Here is a 17,096-nt window from a genome sequence, read left to right as displayed (position 1 = left end):
GCTGTTTCACCCCAAAATGGGTGCCAAGGCAGCAGTATAACAGATTTAACTAAATTCTCAACACCAGATTTCTCTCAAATGTTTTCATTTCTCTACATCCCAATAACATTCTCTTAGTTCAAGTTTCAATTGGAATATTTTTATTCGTGTAATATTTGAATTATTTCCAGCTACTTCTTTCTCAAAAAGTATTCTTCACACTAAAATCAAAATGGTAGTTCAAAACAGATATGGATTATTGGTTTCCTGATTAAAACCTTCATGTCTTCACATTGCCTTTAAATATGGTCAACAAATCTCCCCATGATCCAGCCTCTGCCTGTCTCCCAAGATTCACCTGTTGGTGCATGTGCACATACACACACACACATATGCACACATGCTGTAACCTTCTCCATGCCAAACCATTTCCAATTCCCCTCACATGTCGTCTCTTTATTTTGAGTCTTTGGATGGGCAACATCCTTTGATAGGGTTCTGAGTCCCCTTCCCCACACCACACACTTCTTTGCCCATCCTTCTCTAGCCAGCCATAAACCCCTTGAAAAGGCTTTTCAGATGGTTTTGCTCTAGTCTCTTACCGTAGCATCTGTCCATAACTCTGTGATCAGTATATCGCCTCTAGTTCCCTGCCAGGAATGTAAACATTTTGGAAAGTTTTAGTTCAAGGTTCAAACTGTATAGATTCAAATCCATTTCCACCATATATTTACCTCCCGACACTGAGCAAATTTATTAAATGTATACCTCTGTTTTCTCATCTGTAAATTTAGGAAAATAAAAATAGTCATGTTTTTGTATTATTAATACATAAATTGTATTATGAAACATTTAGAGCAGTGCTAGGTTGACAGTTAGCACTCAAAGCATAATGCAGTCCCGCAATTGCCTATTTTTTTTTCTCAACCCCACAAGATGGAAAGCTTATAAATAGGAGGGCCTAGGTTCTATTGCTCAGCATGTCGTCTTGATTAGTTGAGTTTTTGGTGCATAGAGAGAACTCCATAAGTCCTGTCATTTTTTATTTTATATTTTTATTTTTATTTTTACTTTTTGAGAGAGAGAGCATGAACAGGAGAGGAGGACAGAGGGAGAGAAGAGAGAGAATCTTAGGCAGGCTCCACACACCTGCACAGAGCCTAATGCAGGGCTCAAATTCACAACCCTGAGATCAAGACCCGAACCAAAATCAAGAGTCAGATGCTTAACTAACTGAGCCACCTAGGCTCCCCTTCATAAGTTCTTTTAGGTTGAATAAATAAATGAATGAATGATGTGCAGAATTCTAGATTGATTTATATGTCTTCTATCTTGAACCATCTTTCTGTTTCAAATCCTGGTTGGTAATGTGTAGATCTAGATTACTTAAAGGAGTCATTTTTATTTTTTTTTTAAAGATTTTATTTATTTATTTGACAGACAGAGATCACAAATAGGCAGAGAGAGACAGGGAAGCAGGCTCCCTGCTGAGCAGGAAGCCTGATGTGGGGCTCGATTTTAGGACCCTGGGATCATGACCTGAGCCGAAGGTAGAGGCTTAACCCACTGAGCCACCCAGGCACTCCAGGAGTCATTTTTATGAAATACTCTGGGGCTCGTATGAATATGAAAAAGATCCTCTCTCCTTGTAAGACTGGAAAACAGATTTGCATTTGTTTTTGCCAGTGCACAAGTTCTTATGGCTAGAGTTAAGTATGTGATTTTAATCATAACACCTTGATTGTTAACTTGTCTGTCTTTAATTTGGATGCACTTTCCAGGTAATAAGTAATCATACATTTTTAATCGTGGCTGATATTTTAGAATATTCTTCTTTTCTGTAAGTTTTATGCTAATTTGAAAGTATTCCAGAGTAGTATTTCTCCATAAATGAAATGTAATTATGATAATAAATGTTTCCATTTGATATAAAACACTTATTAAAAATGCCCCATATTTATATCTTTCTTATTCTCTATAGTGGAAAGGTACTCAAACTTTAATGATTTCTAAATCTAAATCTAGCCAAAAATTTCAAAAATAACATTTTTAAAGGTTTTAAATTTTAATGTAATTTTAAATTTAATTTACTCAAAAAATCTAAATACCATAAGGGTTAGATTGTCTATTTGTAGATTTCTCTAAGGATCCATCATGTAGCATTCAATTTCCATAAGATCCATTAGATTTTATATTTTAAAATGATTTGTTTCTTTTTATGCCACTCCTTCGAATATATCTATCGATTATGAGTTTATAAAGTTGAAAAATACGTCTTTAGCAATTACTACATGTCAGAATTATTGAAGTACTTATTACTTAAGTAAGTAAATGAAGTAGCTTTAAGGTTTTAAATCCTAAAAAAAGAGATAATCATAGAATATCAATTAAGGGCTCTATGGTACAAATACACAAAATAATATTAAGCACTTTCTAAAAATTGCAAGCTGTACACCCATATCTAAGTCAACCTCATCTAGAATATATGGAAAATTACAAAAACATAAAGATACACACATTCACATGCTGCGTTTATATATATTAGCGTTGAAAAATTAAAGTGTTCTTTTAATAGGCATGCATTTTGAAGAGTTCCTGGAAAAATAAAGAAAAAAAGTGGTGATTTCCATTTTGGGTAATATTGCAGCTGAAAAAACATTCTGACTACAAGACAGACATAAAATACAGGCTAAAGTAGAGAAAAAGTTTTAAATTATTAAAATACCACAAATAATGGGGAAAATCCCTGATGATAAACTTTTTAAAGGTATCCAGAGAAGAAAGATGAGCTCCCTACGTTAGAAGGATAATTGCATGTAGCAAATTAATTTTCAACAGGAACAAAAGAAGAGGGGAAACTGGAAAACATACAAAATGCTCAAAAAGACCAGGAAATCTTATTTGAAAAGACATAAAATGGAGCAATATCTGTCATATATAATTATCTCCTATCAATTGAAGTAAAAAAAAATAACCCAATTGAAGGGGTGAGAAAAGTATATATTCTAGTGACTTAAAATATGTAAAATCTAAATGACAAATGATCTATTTAAAAATCATAATTTGAAATAGAAACAACAATGAGCTTATAATTTTTATAATGCTTACTAATAAGATACATAACCAACTAAATAAATATGATAGTTAATTTTGGTGAATGATTGGGGAAATTAGTAACTAAAAGCCATCTGGGAGCTTTTGTACAGGCTTTTATGGACTGTGTATTAAAATAAAATTTGGCATACTTATTTCATCCAATAAGTTTTACTTCTAAGTATTTATTCTTCAGATATATTCATGGAAGTGGACAAGATATTTACACAATGAATTTTCTATCATATGTGTAATTTGAAAAATTATATTAAAATATATAAATAGGGGTGCCTGGGTGGCTCAGTAGGTTAAGCCTCTACCTTTGGCTCAGGTCATGATCTCAGGGTTCTGGGGTCGAGCTCCGCATCGGGCTCTCTGCTCAGCAGGGAGCCTGCTTCCTCCTCTCTCTCTGCCTGCCTCTCTACCTACTTGTGATCTCTGTCTGTCAAACAAATAAATAAAATCTTTTAAAAAAAAAATAAAATATATGAATAAATTTATGTCACCAGGTAAATGATTAAATATTTTGTGGTACATTTATACTAAGAACTTCTCTTATCAAAATTTCTGAGTTTTATTTATATGTAGTGACCATGAAATATCCCCAGAATATTTTGTGGGGGGAAAAGCAAACAAGTTCTTTTTTTGTTTTAGTTTTGTTAAATAACAATATTTATAGCATGATTTCCGTGACAGAGACTGGCTAGATTCACTGAGCTGATTTTCCTACATTCCCTGGCATATAACTAGATTACTCCCCATTCTTTTTTGCAATGAGTTTGGCCATGTGACTAAGTTTTGGCCAGTGAGATGGAATGGAGTAAGATTTTCCATATTCCATCTTTCCCCCCCTCTTTTACCTGGTTAGTTATTTAGATACTCGCATGTGACACACCAGGCAACCTCAGAAACTACATAGTGAGAATGGTGAAGACTATGTCTCCTGAGACTCTGAATGTCACGGAATGACTAAGAAACAATTTTCCCTTCTACCTATGCTGATTGAATGTTATATTAACAAGAAGTAAGCTTCTGTATTGCTAAGCTACTGAGATTTCAGAGTGTATCTATTAGAAGAGGTAGCATTATCCTTTCTAATTTAATTTCACTTGTTTAAAAACTGATAGAAAAAGAAAATTAAATTATATGTCCATATAATCTAGGTATATATTTGTGCAAAATGGAACACAGAATGATTGCCTCTTGTGAATGGAGTGGTATTGGGTTGCTGAGAATATGAATAAGCACTCTCACTTTGTGTACTTCTATGGGATTAGAGTTATTTGGTATTATTTCTTTAGTTAGATATATATATAATATTGATAAATTCATGATGTCTAAAGGAAGCTAAAAAGAAATTTAGAAACAGTAACTTTGGAACTTAAAGGAAATCCTTTGTGTCTTACAGAAAGAAAGGAACAATTTAAAGTAAAAGTGCACTTTAGGGAAACCTAGCATATGGAGGGCATGAAGCATGAAATATTGAAAAAAAAATGCACTGAAATATGGTTAAACATACATTTGGATATCTATTAAGGCACTGGAGACAGATAAAACTGAAAATAAGATAGAACCAAATAACAGAATGATGTATATTATCAATTGGAATTATTTTTGTCATGGGAGTAATTTTATAAATGAGAAGAATTAAAGGAATTAAAGTCAGAGATACTGAAAAGAAAATATGAACAAGTAGAACTGGCAGAACGCAGAAAAGATACTTTACTAGATTTTAGAAGGGGTGGAGGAGGTTTAGAATTTGAGATGTGGAAAAGGAGAAAAGGAAAGAAATCCAGATTTTCTGATAATTCCTGATATAGCGTATTGTCCTAAGCATTAGTTTAATTCCCATCCAGTGTTGGGCTCTAGAGTCAAGTTTAGGACAGCTTGCGTATTCTCTGTGATCAGGAACAAGTCCCAGTAGAACTGACATAGGAAAGGAGAATCAGAATCTATTGATGAGAATACAGCTCTTCAAAATTATCAACCCTATATACTGAGAAACAGTGGCTTGGAATGCCCTGGAATAGAAGTCCTGCCCAACACACAGCAATACTGTGAACATCCATTGTGTGAGAATGCTGTGATCTAAAGAACCTTGTCTATAAATACATAATAGCTAAAAAAATACAAAATTATGAGAATGAGAAATGTATTTCTTTAGTGAGAAAAATTGGGACAATGTGAAACAAGATCTTTTAAAATCCCACTATTACGTTAATAGTGAATTAATTTATTTGTGTTTTAAAATGTTAAATATTATTGCATTTGTTATAGAATATGATTCTTATTGAATAATGTTACACTAAAAAAAGAAGAGTAGAGCTTGGAATTAATGTTTTAAGATTGATTATTCCATGCACAATTCTTTGTTTTGATATTTAGTTTTTATCCTGAATGGTAAATGAGAATTTTACATGTACTAACAGTAAATTTACATTTTTCCACTTTTAATTTAATTATGTTAAATACATCTTTTTAAAGATTTTATTTATTTATTTGAGAGAGAGAGAGAGAGAGCAGTGGGCAGATGGAGAAGGAGATGCAGGGTCCTTGCTGAGCAGGTAGCCCAATGCAGGGCTTGATCCCAGGACCCTGAGATCACAACCAGAGCAGAAGGCAGATGCTTAACCAACTGAGCCACCCAGGTGCCCCTGTTAAATACATTTTAAATAGCCAACATTTTTTTGTGTGTATTGCTTTCAGGAAGAATTAACTGGGATTAATTATTTTTGAAATTATCAGACCAAACTAAAGAAAACATGAATTTTAGAGCTAGTAGACAATGCTGACAATTAAAAGGTTTTTGCTTTTGTTTTTTTTAAAGAGGAAGAGAGGGCGTGGAGGAGAGGGAGAATCTTAAGCAGACTCTACACCCAGCGTGGAGCCCAAAACAGGGCTTGATCTCACAACCCTGAGATCATGACCTAAGCTGAAATCAAGAGTCAGATGTTTAAACAACTGAGCCACGTGATGCCTCTTAAATAAAGTTTTGAAGACATTTTTCAATATGTTTAAAGCTCTATTTGATATCATGATGTTCTCATGATTTTGAGAGTTGAAGGAGTAATTAAATTCTTCCCTGGGTTTATTCCTATGAGCTACCACCACTAAAACATGACTAAGTGTTGTCAGTTATCTGGTGTGGGAATTGAAGTCCTGACCACTAAAAAGCTCCACAGAAATACTACAGTTTCGTGTCTTTATATATAGCAGGCAGTCTTTTGAACATGTGAAGTATTAATAAAATCTACAAATGAGGAATATATTTTAAGTATGTAAATAGTCACACAACCCTAGTAACTACAAAATAAAGGATTAATCATTTTTATGTTAAATACAACTGTCTTTATGGCATAATATGCTAGAACAAATTCAAAACATAAAATTGTGAAAAAAAAACTTGCTACATATATGACAAAAGTAGTTTCTTAAATATACAAAGAACTTAAATAATCCAGTAAAACATCTATACAACTAATAAAATGTCAAAGGACATGAACAGGTAGTTCACACTTGCAAGATAAATGAAAAATAACACCATGAAAAGAGTTATATTATTGTAACAAATCATGTCAAACTGAGTGGCTTAAAACAATACAAAAATATTTTCTTACAGTTGTGGAGGTCAGAAATTGTGATATCAGAGTCACTGGACTAAAATCAAGGTGTTGGCAGGACTGCAATTTTTCTGGAGGTTCAAGTAAAGAATTCAGCTTTTTGAGGCTGTCCACCCTTTGCTAGTGACCCTCTTTCATCTTCAAAACCAACAATAGTCAGTTGAATCTTTCTTGCATCGCATAATTTTGACACTGACTTTTCTGCCACCAACTTATATTTTTTTTTAATTTTTATTTTCAGCATAACAGTATTCCTTGTTTTTGTACCACACCCAGTGCTCCATGCAATCCGTGCCCTCTCTAATACCCACCACCAGGTTCCCCCAACCTCCCACCCCCATCGCTTCAAATCCCTCAGATTAAGGACCACTTGTGATTACATTGGGCCCACCTGGATGTATCTAGGATAATCTAGGATAATATCTCTATTAAAACCAGCCAATTAGGGGGACCTAGGTGGTACAGTTGGCTAAGTACCGACTCTTGGTCTCAGCTCCAGCCATGATTTCAGGGTCATGAGATATCAGGCCCTATGTGGGCCACACTTAGCACAGAATCTGATTGGGACTCTGCCTCTCTCCCTCTGCCCCTTCGCACATCTCTCTCTGAAATAAATCTTTAAAAATAAAAATAAAACCAGCCAATTAGCAACCTAATTCCATCTGCAACCTTATAACATACATATTCATAGGTTTCAATGATTATAATGTGTATATATTTGGGGGGGACCGTTATTCTGCTTACCATACTTATGAATAAAGAAATGTAAATTGAAATAACAGTAAGTTGATAGTTTTTATGTAACTGTTAAAGATTTAAAATTCAGTAAGAAAACTATAGGCATAAATATGTTGTAAATTGCTACTACATGAACTATAGTGGTTATTTTAAGGGAAATTTGTCAAAATCCACAAAAAATGTAAATATACATAACACTTGAAAGAATGTATGATCCAACAAAGATGTGGAGAAATTGGAACTCTAATATTTTACTAACAAGATTATAAAATGGTATAGCCTCTTTGGAAAGTAGTCCAGCTATTGCTCAGAATGTTGAACATAAACTATGTGATCCAGCAAGAAAATTGAAAACATACATCCAGACAAAAGCTTGAACATGAATGTTCATAGTTGCATTATTCAAATAGACCAAAATTTAAAACTGCTCAAATGTCTGTCAAGTAACAAATAAACAGGATGTGGTATATCCATATGAGTGTTAAAAAGCAATAAGGTTTTGCAAAAGCATGAGTTTACCCTGAAAACATTATGGCTAGTGGAAAAGCCAGTCACAAAAGATCCCATATTATGATTCCATTTATATGAAATGTCCATAACAGGCAAATGTATATCTACAGAATGTAGGCTGATGGTAGGTAGTGGGAAGTGACTCCTAATAGATATGGAGTTTCTTTTAGGGAAGACAAAATATAAAATTAGATTATGGTGATGGTTGCACCACACTGGATCTACTAAAATTTATTGGATCTTTCACATTAAATAGGTATACTCTGTGTCAATAAATTATATCTCAATATGGCTATTAAAAGGAATGCATGACTCAGATAATAGGGAAAAAACTTGAAATATCTTAAATATATTAATTCCAAACTGATAGGATTAATGATGTATAACCAAACAATATAATACTTTGCCACTTTTAAACGGAGAATGAAGAACTATATCTAATGATAGGGCAACTTGCTAAGAATTATTTTTAGGTGAAATAGAAGTCAGTTAGCATATTCTAGTAGTGAAAAGATGAAGTAAAATGTATGTTTATACTATTATTCTTGATTTTTAGAAAAGCATATATATTATTTCTACATCAAGTATGTCTTTTATTGCCTAGATTATAACATATTTATTTTACTGCTTTAAAAAAATATAATTACAAGCTCTGAATCTTTGCTTCCCCCTACACTGTTAAGAGCCATAAACTCAAGATTCCTCCACGTGGATTTTCTTTCCTTTTAATACTTCATTATAATTTAAAAGTTACATTTTTCTGCTTACAAAGCAGGGCTTCCAGGGTTCACCTTTGTGAGTAAGTCTATTCCTTATTCTAAGAAGTGGAAGCCAGACAAATGTCTGCTGAGCACAGATCAAGTCAGCTGACAAGCAAAATCCCTCAGTCTAAAGCAGTGTGAACTTCTTGTTGTCTGCCATGCAAATGATTCTGTAGAACTTTCTGGAAATGGGAGAATGGCAAGAATGAGTCAAGGAGTGGAATGTCCTCCTTTCTTGTTCCACCTAGAGCTTCCACATGATTTGCAGTCACTGTCATATCAAGGTGCCTTTCGCTAGGGATCTGACTTGATTTTGAGTAAAATTAGCATATGATTCGATCATTAATTCATTCAGAAGGTCATAAGATATTACTACTATTATAGGAATGACTGGTTCATCACTATATCTTTGTCCAAAGATACCCAAGAGTCAATCAAGCAGATTCTTTATACTTACTATTTTAGATCATAAATCAGTATTTACATAAGAGGCTTTGGATGTAAAAGTAAGTAACTTCATCTTATTCCAAGGGATTTTGTTGTAGCAGCATTATTTAGAAGAAAAAAAAATTAAGCTGGTAGTAAAATTTGTGGGAAAAAAATTAGGGAATTAATAACAGGCATCCATAAGGTACCTTTTCATCACTTTTAGAAATGAATACAACTCACTGTGAAGAACACATATTTCTAGTAATAAATCTAGAAATGAAATCAAGTTCAAGCAGTTTTACCACTAAAATGTAACGTGGCCTAATTTTTTGATCTTCAGTTCATGAGGGTTAAAATAGCCAAAGTAGAGCTATGTTTAGCCAAATTCTAATTATTTTACATAAGAGAAATGATCTTAGTGTTAGGGTCCGTGATCAAAGGAATGAGACTGATAGAAACCAAAGGTCAAGCAAAGCTTTATTTCACACCAAGCATCAAGAATCAAACTGACCGGGGGAGGAGACAAGATGGCGGAGAAGTAGCAGGCTGAGACTACTTCAGCTAGCAGGAGATCGGGTAGATAGCTTATCTAAAGATTGCAAACACCTGCAAATCCATCAGCAGATTGAAGAGAAGAACAGCAATTCTGGAAACAGAAAAACAACCACTTTCTGAAAGGTGGGACTGGCGGAGACGTGAATCCAAAGCGACGGGAAGATAGACCCCGGGGGGAGGGGCTGGCTCCCGGCAAGCGGCAGAACAACGGAGCACAAAATCAGGACTTTTAAAAGTCTGTTCCACCGAGGGACATCGCTCCAGAGGCTAAACCGGGACGAAGCCCAGGCGGGATCAGCGTGGCCTCAGGTCCCGCAGGATCACAGAAGGATTGGGGGTGTCTGAGTGTCGCAGAGCTTGTGGGTATTGGAACGGGAAAACTGGCTACAGAGAAAGAGCCGAAATAAGCTCACAGCTCGGGCTTACCTTGAACCGGTCGCAGGCTCGGTGAACTCGGAGCGCGGCCGGAGGTCAGGCAGACGGGAGTAACTGGGCGCTGTTCTCTGAGGGTGCACTGAGGAGAGGGGCCCCGGCTCTCGGCTCCTCCGGGCCGGAGACCAGGAGGCTGCCATTTGTATTCCCGTCCTCCAGAACTCTAGGGAAAGCGCTCAGGGAACAAAAGCTCCTGAAAGCAAACCTGAGCAGATTACTCAGCCCGGCCCCTGGTAAGGGCGGTGCAATTCCACCTGGGGCAAAGACACTTGAGAATGACTACACCAGGCCCCTCCCCCAGAAGATCAACAAGAAATCCAGCCAAGACCAAGTTCACCTACCGAGGAGTGCGGTTTCAATACCAAGGAGAGCAGCAGAATTCCAGAGGAGGAGAAAGCAAAGCACGGAACTCATGGCTTTCTCCCTGTGATTTTTTTTAGTTTCACAGTTAATTTAATTTTTTTCTTCATTTTTTTTTTCTCGCCTTCTGGTAAAAAACATTTTTTTTAACTTTTACCCTTTTCTTTTTTAATACTTTTTAACTAGATTATCTAATATATATATTTTTTCTTTTTTATATTTTTCTTTATTCGTTTTCTTTTTTTTAATTCTTTTCTTTTCTTTCTTTCTTTTTTTTTTTTTCATTCTTCCTTTTTGAACCTCTTTTTATCCCATTTCTCCCCCCTCATGATTTGGGATCTCTTCTGATTTGGTTGAAGCATATTTTCCTGGGGTTGTTGCCACCCTTTTAGTATTTAACTTGCTCCTTCATATACTCTTATCTGGACAAAATGACAAGACAGAAAAATTCACCACAAAAAAAAGAACAGGACGCAGTACCAAAGGCTAGGGACCAAATCAATACAGACATTGGTAATATGTCAGATCTAGAGTTCAGAATGACAAATCTCAAGGTTCTAGCCCGGCTTGAAAAAGGCATGGAAGATATTAGAGAAACCCTCTTGGGAGATATAAAAGCCCTTTCTGGAGAAATAAAAGAACTAAAATCTAACCAAGTTGAAATCAAAAAAGCTATTAATGAGGTGCAATCAAAAATGGAGGCTCTCACTGCTAGGATAAATGAGGCAGAAGAAAGAATTAGTGATATAGAAGACCAAATGACAGAGAATAAAGAAGCTAAGCAAAAGAGGGACAAACAGCTACTGGACCACGAGGGGAGAATTCGAGAGATAAGTGACACCATAAGACGAAACAACATTAGAATAATTGGGATTCCAGAAGAAAAAGAAAGAGAGAGGGGAGCAGAAGGTATACCGGAGAGAATTATTGGGGAGAATTTCCCCAATATGGCAAAGGGAACGAGCATCAAAATTCAGGAGGTTCAGGGAACGCCCCTCAAAATCAATAAGAATAGGTCCACACCCTGTCACCTAATAGTAAAATTTACAAGTCTCAGTGACAAAGAGAAAATCCTGAAAGCAGCCCGGGAAAAGAAGTCTGTAACATACAATGGTAAAACCATTAGGTTGGCAGCTGACTTATCCACAGAGACCTGGCAGGCCAGAAAGAGCTGGCATGATATTTTCAGAGCACTAAACGAGAAAAACATGCAGCCAAGAATACTATATCCAGCTAGGCTATCATTGAAAATAGAAGGAGAGATTAAAAGCTTCCAGGACAAACAAAAACTGAAAGAATTTGCAAACACCAAACCAGTTCTACAGGAAATATTGAAAGGGGTTCTCTAAGCAAAGAGAGAGCCTACAAGTGGTAGATCAGAAAGGAACAGAGACATATACAGTAACAGTCACCTTACAGGCAATACAATGGCACTAAATTCATATCTCTCAATAGTTACCCTGAATGTGAATGGGCTAAATGCCCCTGTCAAAAGACACAGGGTATCAGAATGGATAAAAAACAAAACCCATCTATATGTTGCCTCCAAGAAACTCATTTTAAGCCTGAAGACACCTCCAGATTTAAAGTGAGGGGGTGGAAAAGAATTTACCATGCTAATGGACATCAGAAGAAAGCAGGAGTGGCAATCCTTATATCAGATCAATTAGATTTTAAGCCAAAGACTATAATAAGAGATGAGGCAGGACACTACATCATACTCAAAGGGTCTGTCCAACAAGAAGATCTAACAATTTTAAATATCTATGCCCCCAACGTGGGAGCAGCCAACTATATAAACCAATTAATAACAAAATCAAAGAAACACATCAACAATAATACAATAATAGTAGGAGACGTTAACACTCCCCTCACTGAAATGGACAGATCATCCAAGCAAAAGATTAGCAAGGAAATAAAGGCCTTAAACGACACACTGGACCAGATGGACATCACAGATATATTCAGAACATTTCATCCCAAAGCAACAGAATACACATTCTTCTCTAGTGCACATGGAACATTCTCCAGAATAGATCACATCCTCGGTCCTAAATCAGGACTCAACCGGTATCAAAAGATTGGGATTATTCCCTGCATATTTTCAGACCACAATGCTCTAAAGCTAGAACTCAACCACAAAAGGAAGTTTGGAAAGAACCCAAATACATGGAGACTAAACAGCATCCTTCTAAAAAATGAATGGGTCAACTGGGAAATTAAAGAAGAATTGAAAAAAATCATGGAAACAAATGATAATGAAAATATAACGGTTCAAAATCTGTGGGACACAACAAAGGCAGTCCTGAGAGGAAAATATATAGTGGTACAAGCCTTTCTCAAGAAACAAGGAAGGTCTCAGGTACACAACCTAACCCTACACCTAAAGGAGCTGGAGAAAGAACAAGAAAGAAACCCTAAGCCCAACAGGAGAAGAGAAATCATAAAGATCAGAGCAGAAATCAATGAAATAGAAACCAAAAAAACAATAGAACAAATCAACGAAACTAGGAGCTGGTTCTTTGAAAGAATTAATAAAATTGTAAACCCCTGGCCCGACTTATCAAAAAGAAAAGAGAAAGGACCCAAATAAATAAAATCATGAATGAAAGAGGAGAGGTCACAACTAACACCAAAGAAATTCAAACTATTATAAGAACATACTATGAGCAATTCTACGCCAACAAATTTGACAATCTGGAAGAAATGGATGCATTCCTAGAAACATATAAACTACCACAACTGAAGGAAGAAATAGAAAGCCTGAACAGACCCATAACCAGTAAGGAGATTGAAACAGTCATTAAAAATCTCCAAACAAACAAAAGCCCAGGGCCAGACAGCTTCCCGGGGGAATTCTACCAAACATTTAAAGAAGAACTAATTCCTATTCTCCTGAAACTGTTCCAAAAAAATAGAAATGGAAGGAAAACTTCCAAACTCATTTTATGAGGCCGGCATCACCTTGATCCCAAAACCAGACAAGGATCCCATCAAAAAAGAGAGCTATAGACCAATATCCTTGATGAACACAGATGAGAAAATACTCAACAAAACTAGCCAATAGGATTCAACAGTACATTAAAAGGATTATTCACCACGACCAAGTGGGATTTATTCCAGGGCTGCAAGGTTGGTTCAACATCCGCAAATCAGTCAATGTGGTACAACACATCAATAAAAGAAAGAACAAGAACCATATGATACTCTCAATAGATGCTGAAAAAGCATTTGACAAAGTACAGCATCCCTTCCTGATCAAAACTCTTCAAAGTGTAGGGATAGAGGGCACATACCTCAATATCATCAAAGCCATCTATGAAAAACCCACCGCAAATACCATTCTCAATGGAGAAAAACTGAAAGCTTTTCCGCTAAGGTCAGGAACACGGCAGGGATGTCCATTATCACCACTGCTATTCAACAAAGTACTAGGGGTCCTAGCCTCAGCAATCAGACAACAAAAGGAAATTAAAGTCATCCAAATCGGCAAAAAGAAGTCAAATTATCACTCTTCGCAGATGATATGATACTATATTTGGAAAACCCAAAAGACTCCACTCCAAAACTGCTAGAACTTGTACAGGAATTCAGTAAAGTGTCAGGATATAAAATCAATGCACAGAAATCAGTTGCATTTCTCTACACCAACAACAAGACAGAAGAAAGAGAAATTAAAGAGTCAATCCCATTTACAATTGCACCCAAAACCATAAGATACCTAGGAATAAACCTAACCAGAAGAGGCACAGAATCTATACTCAGAAAACTATAAAGTACTCATTAAAGAAATAGAGGAAGACACAAAGAAATGGAAAAATGTTCCATGCTCCTGGATTGGAAGAATAATTATTGTGAAAATGTCTATGCTACCTAAAGCAATCTACACATTTAATGCAATTCCTATCAAAGTACCATCCATCTTTTTCAAAGAAATGGAACAAATAATTCTAAAATTTATATGGAACCAGAAAAGACCTCGAATAGCCAAAGGAATATTGAAAAAGAAAGCCAACGTTGGTAGCATCACAATTCCGGACTTCAAGCTCTATTACAAAGCTGTCATCATCAAGACAGCATGGTACTGGCACAAAAACAGACACATAGATCAATGGAACAGAATAGAGAGCCCAGAAATAGACCCTCAACTCTACAGTCAACTAATCTTCGACAAAGCAGGAAAGAATGTCCAATGGAAAAAACACAGCCTCTTCAATAAATGGTGCTGGGAAAATTGGACAGCCACATGCAGAAAAATGAAATTGGACCATTTCCTTACACCACACACAAAAATAGACTCAAAATGGATGAAGGACCTCAATGTGCGAAAGGAATCCATCAAAATCCTTGAGGAGAACACATGCAGCAACCTCTTCGACCTCAGCCGCAGCAACATCTTCCTAGGAACATCACCAAAGGCAAGGGAAGCCAGGGCAAAAATGAACTATTGGGATTTCATCAAGATCAAAAGCTTTTGCACAGCAAAGGAAACAGTTAACAAAATCAAAAGACAACTGACAGAATGGGAGAAGATATTTGCAAGTGACATATCAGATAAAGGACTAGTGTCCAAAATCTATAAAGAACTTAGCAAACTCAACACCCAAAGAACAAATAATCCAATCAAGAAATGGGCAGAGGACATGAACAGACATTTCTGCAAAGAAGACATCCAGATGGCCAACACACACATGAAAAAGTGCTCCATATCACTCGGCATCAGGGAAATACAAATCAAAACCACAATGAGATATCACCTCACACCAGTCAGAATGGCTAAAATCAACAAGTCAGGAAATGACAGATGCTGGCAAGGATGCGGAGAAAGGGGAACGCTCCTACACTGTTGGTGGGAATGCAAGCTGGTGCAGCCACTCTGGAAAACAGCATGGAGGTTCCTCAAAATGTTGAAAATAGAACTGCCCTATGACCCAGCAATTGCACTATTGGGTATTTACCCTAAAGATACAAACGTAGTGATCCAAAGGGGCACGTGCACCCGAATGTTTATAGCAGCAATGTCCACAATCGCCAAACTATGGAAAGAACCTAGATGTCCATCAACAGATGAATGGATCAAGAAGATGTGGTATATATACACAATGGAATACTATGCAGCCATCAAAAGAAATGAAATCTTGCCATTTGAGACAACATGGATGGAACTAGAGCGTATCATGCTTAGCGAAATAAGTCAAGCGGAGAAAGACAACTATCATATGATCTCCCTGATATGAGGAAGTGGTGATGCAACATGGGGGCTTAAGTGGGTGGAAGAAGAATCAATGAAACAAGATGGAATTGGGAGGGAGACAAACCATAACTGACTCTTAATCTCACAAAACAAACTGAGGGCTGCTGGGGGGAGGGGGGTTGGGAGAAGGGGGTGGGTTTATGGACATTGGGGAGGGTATGTGCTTTGGTTAGTGCTGTGAAGTGTGTAAACCTGGTGATTCATAGACCTGTACCCCTGGGGATAAAAATATATGTTTATAAAAAATAAAAAAAATTTAAAAAAAGAAGTTGTATAATTAGAAGTCCCAAATGGGGAAAAAAAAAAAAAAAGAATCAAACTGACCGGTCAGAGCTGTCTCTTATGAAAAGGCGACGACGATGATCCCGAAAAGGTCACTTCCAAGAACATCGCTCTGGAGGAGGCTGCTCTAGAGGAAGCTGCTCCCCGGTTGGAGCCGCTCCCAAGAAGAGGCCACTCCCAGGAGGAGGCTGCTGCTCAATGAGGTTGCTCCCCAGACAGGGCAGCTCCCAAGAAGAGGCCACTCTGGTCGAGGCCACTCCCAATGACAAAGAGGCAACCATGACAAGGAGGACAACCCAGATGACACAGACTCTACTCCCCATGATGCCACTCTGACAAGGCTGCCACCCAGAGGAGACCACCGCTGCAGACAAGGCCGCTCGTGGCTCAGGGTGGCGAGGCATTTTGCAGCAAGGCTGCCAGTGGCTAGGGGCCGTTGGCATCTCAGGGCCGCTGGCGTCTCAGACCGCTGGTGTCTCGGAGCTGCAGATGTCGGGACCGCTGACAGCTGGACCGCTGATGTCTTGGGACCGCTGGCGTCTAGGGGCTGCAGGCGACAGGACCAATGACAGTTCAACCGCTGGTGTCTCGGGGGCGCTGGCGGCGCGGTGCCCGCTGGCAGCGTAACTGCCAGAGGCTGCAGGGGGCTGGAGGCTGCAGGTGGCTTGGGGCCACAGGCGGCTCGGGGTGGAGGCGGGACCCCCCCGGAGGCGGGACCGCGGCTTAGGGCCGCCAGAGGTGGGACACCCCCAGTGGCTCGAGGCTCTAGGCGCTGGAGACTGCAGGCTGCTGGACCGCTGGCGGTGGTTATAGCTCTTATAAGAGCTGTTACAGCCTTTAGAGCTCTTAGAAGAGCTGTTACTGCTCCTCCGCTCCCACTGACTCTTCCGCTCCCGCCTACTCTTCCTTCTGCTCCCACCGACAGCTCTCCTGCTTCTCCTGACAGCCTTGCACACCAACCTTTATGGGGTTGGTTGAGCCCCGCCCCTACACAGGTGGCCAATCGGATCTCAATTCACCCTAGTGGATATACGTGTGCCCCACCGTTTGGACGTCTGCACCCGGCCTGCCCCACCCCTACAT

At 37.9% G+C, this 17,096-nt stretch overlaps 1 protein-coding gene across 1 annotated transcript in view; it reads left to right on the top strand.

The window, feature by feature from the left end:
• EYS (eyes shut homolog) overlaps positions 1-17,096 on the top strand; it is a 1,637,266-nt gene that overhangs the window by 1,164,407 nt on the left and 455,763 nt on the right. The window lies entirely within an intron of this gene.

The sequence above is a fragment of the Mustela erminea genome, chromosome 4 (assembly GCF_009829155.1).
Source record: "Mustela erminea isolate mMusErm1 chromosome 4, mMusErm1.Pri, whole genome shotgun sequence".
Lineage (NCBI taxonomy): Eukaryota > Metazoa > Chordata > Mammalia > Carnivora > Mustelidae > Mustela > Mustela erminea.
This window is presented reverse-complemented; position numbering and strand designations above follow the sequence as displayed.